This window comes from Acyrthosiphon pisum, chromosome X, assembly GCF_005508785.2.
Source record: "Acyrthosiphon pisum isolate AL4f chromosome X, pea_aphid_22Mar2018_4r6ur, whole genome shotgun sequence".
Lineage (NCBI taxonomy): Eukaryota > Metazoa > Arthropoda > Insecta > Hemiptera > Aphididae > Acyrthosiphon > Acyrthosiphon pisum.
Window position 1 is genome coordinate 83,063,658 of NC_042493.1, and position 3,760 is coordinate 83,067,417.

Here is a 3,760-nt window from a genome sequence, read left to right on the forward strand (position 1 = left end):
TCGGAATTCAAAGAGTCGTCGATAAACTCAAATGGAAATGCGTCTTTTCCACCGTTAAAAGTAACATCACAGCAAATAGAACACGCTATTATGGGATCAAAAATTGGTAACGATGATTTATAACAACAAAAATCATAGAATAATGTTCCAGCAACAGTGCTGACAACCACCCTCAGCGACGGGTCAAAACCGCAGATATCTTCTAGTAGCATCGTATTACCAACACTGGTAATTTTACAATATGGACTTCACATATGTAAATTTGATGAAAAAAGATTTTTATACTCAAGAAAAACTAAACATCAATATTGTAAAAAGAGGTAATTTATAACTTTTTTAAATAATATTTCGTTGTGTATACATGTAGGGTCAGTATTATTTGAAATTTGTGTAGAAATGTCAATTATTTAAAGACTTTTGAAGAAATGGAGGACATTTTGGTGTTCTTAGATTCTACATAATATGTTAAAGGAACATACAAATATTATCCAACAGAATACATTATGATTCGCTTAGAACGACGTCCGCCAATATTTTTACATGAACATGTTTATTCTACAATAGGCTATGGTCGAACCAACAACAAACAACTAAACGTCCTATGGGTAAATAACATCATATAACTCCCGGGGACCCAAATATTCTACCTTAAAAATTGACGTGTACAGAATGTCTTTTTACCAGATCAGACATGGTATCTAATATAGAACCAGTTTTATTAACAATGAAAGCAATACCTATTTCATAGCCAGATTAAAAAGTAATCAAACTTCAAAAAGTATTATACCTAATCTGATTAAAAATGTTAAAAGTCATTGATAAATTATGTAATTCAGGTATCTCAATAGTGAACCTTTATTTACCATAATATAAATGCTGACCTCACGGTTGGTTTTGATTTGTTAACAATTGATAGGTGTCATCAATCCACAGCTAATGATATCATAGGTACCTGTAAAAGAAAAATATGAGTTATATAGTGATATTGAAAATAATAGCACAGGTGGCAGTACGATATGGAAATATTAATGGTTTACATTACCAATCTTGCCACCGACTGCAGTTTAAAGCGTTCAAACGACATGCAAAATATCAAGATAATGAATTATTATACTTATTCATACTCAGAGTTCCAAAGTAATACGCAGTTTGCACTTCCTTGCAGCTGTAGTAAAGATAAGCAGCAACCAGTAAAAAAGTAATCAATCTGGATACTTTGCTTGAGGAGCAGCTACCGTCATTGCCCTGGACATGGTCAATGGCATTCGCAACTAGACTCTGTAATGTGTACTGCAATCGCCGGTACCGAAACATCAAGTTCTTGCCAGTTGCCGTCGAAACGAGGATGAACCAATACATAACCAAACATAACTCACGGATAAAATAAACAAAGAACACGAACACGTGTTTTCACGAAACGCGAAATGGACACTGGCTTCGATGAACGATGTGAATAAAATATAATATAATTGTAGCGCGTTGTATAATTAATTGTTATTATTAATATTAATATTATTATGCCGACCGATGACGTACCGAACGGAAAACGATCACTGTCGATTCGGAGGTTATGAGAACTGAGAAAATAGAAAAATACTCAAGTGGAAGATTCGGCAGAAGAGCAGTACCGGCGAGGGAGAATAATTTTAAGTTCATATAGAAAAGAAAAATGGCGGACCCGTTCGCAGCCGAGACTAGAGGTTCCGCAGCGTCGTAACGACAGCGAACGCCCGACGAATCCAGTGTACAACATACTAAAACACTACACAGTAGACGGAGACAACGGAGCCGGAAGCAGTACGGCAGTCGCAGTGCCGCAGCGCTACAGTCGTGCGTAGTGTGTACAACTGCGTCGGCGACCAGAGCTATGGTGCCGAGACATCCGTTACGTGGTGGGGAGTCGGCGTCGGCGGTGGTTGTAGTGAACGAAATAATATGTCGACGTCGTGTCGGCGCGTCCTCGCCGCCTGCCACCTCTACGCACGGATGTTATTGGACAACCGAACACGGTTTTTAGTGGTTCTCATTTTGCTGACTACTGATCGCGAACCGACCGTGCTCTCTCGATCCGTGACTACACAGCACTATGATCACTATGCACTGATAATAATAATAATAAATAAATAACGCGCCATAGATTTATACACTGTTATTCTATGTAACGGAGGAACACTTACGACAACAGTTGTTACATAAAGTTACTTTATCGTTTACCTCGGTTCGAAGATACTGTCAACACTGAGTACACACTACTGCCGTGGTTCGAAGTACCAAATACAAACTACAAACGCAATGACTAATGATCAATACTTCAATGTTGTTAAACGTTCCGCGCTGATGTTTTGCTGTTGGCAACGAAAAACGGCTGAGACACGATTGAGCATAAAAAACTCTGCAACGTTGCCATTTTCAATTTTGAACTGTATTATACAAAAATATTTATTTAAATAATTATAATGATTCAAAATATAACATAGCAATAAAATATCATGTTTTCATAGTCAATATGTTGTATACCTAGTCACATTATTTAAAATATTTATAAATCATTAATAGTCTCAATAGTAGTCACATTATAATACAGTATATAGATCTTTTTGCTAATAATGAAATAATAATAATAATAATAATAGTTATGACTTATGAAAATAATAAAATCAAAATATTTATAAATCAATAATAGTCTCAATAGTAGTCCGGAACTAATTTAACATTGATAACATTGTCGATAAAGCTGAGGGGCTCGGTTCACGGCTCGCGTCAGATATAATAATTGGTGTAATAATGATAATACGTGGAAATTCATGTAATACGTGAAAATAATAAATTACAAAATTTTGGCAACGTGAATTATATGCTCTATATATGCTCAATCGTTTTATGCTCAATCATGTTTTACCGCGAAAAACACGGTTGAAAAAAACCTTAGATAAATTATAATATTATACAACGGTTGTCAACATGAATATTATATTAAATGCATAAAACTAACGCCTACCGAACGATGATAATATTATGTGATAACACCCGTGTTAAGAAAAACAAAGACGTGTTACTGAGATAGATAATATTATAATATATTATATTAGTATATATATATTTATATATATAAATATTAGTTTATATATATTATATTAATATATATTAGTATATATTATATATCTCAGACCTAAGTGCATTTAATTGACTCCACGGCTACCCACACTGCATAAAAATATTTTACATACGACATACCTACTAGGTACCTACCTACTCGATAACTCCCTTAAAAATTAAAATATCGTAAAAAACCGACTGGGGAACACAAATAACGTTCTTACATTTCAGTTTGACGATAGGGCAATTATAGAATTATTATATAATAATTTAATAATTATTACAATTATTAAAAAAAATATATAGGCAATTCTTTCTAATATTTAAGCTTAAAACTGCTCGACAACGTCCTCTTAATGACGACCACGATTTAAGACGATGCCATTTTGTATTATATTAGATACCATCTTAAATCACGATTTACTACGACTACGTCTTGTTTCGACTGTCCTAACTCGTCTTAACACGGACACTTTTCATGTTTCGATTACGATTCACGGCTGTAGAGAATAATTAATAAAAAGGTTGGCCAGTGGGTGTCGCTCTGCTGTATAGTAGGTTACAAGCGTGAAGCGGGTCACTGTAATGGATGGTGTTAAATTTGAATTCAATGATATAATAGTATTAAATATAAAAAACGATTTCGAGCGAAGACGGTCAGACA

The 3,760-nt window shown here is 34.4% G+C and overlaps 1 long non-coding RNA gene across 2 annotated transcripts; it reads right to left on the minus strand.

The window, feature by feature from the left end:
• Positions 1–812: 812 nt before the first annotated feature.
• On the minus strand, positions 813–2,395 carry LOC100568836. 2 transcript variants are annotated; one of them, XR_003839576.1, is made up of 3 exons: positions 2,178–2,395; positions 1,125–2,100; positions 813–952 (listed from the first exon to the last, which is right to left on the minus strand). It is a non-coding gene; the product is annotated as an uncharacterized LOC100568836 (long non-coding RNA). The 2 variants fall into 2 exon arrangements; XR_001679683.2 differs by having other exon boundaries at positions 1,125–2,379.
• Between the last annotated feature and the right edge of the window lie 1,365 nt (positions 2,396–3,760).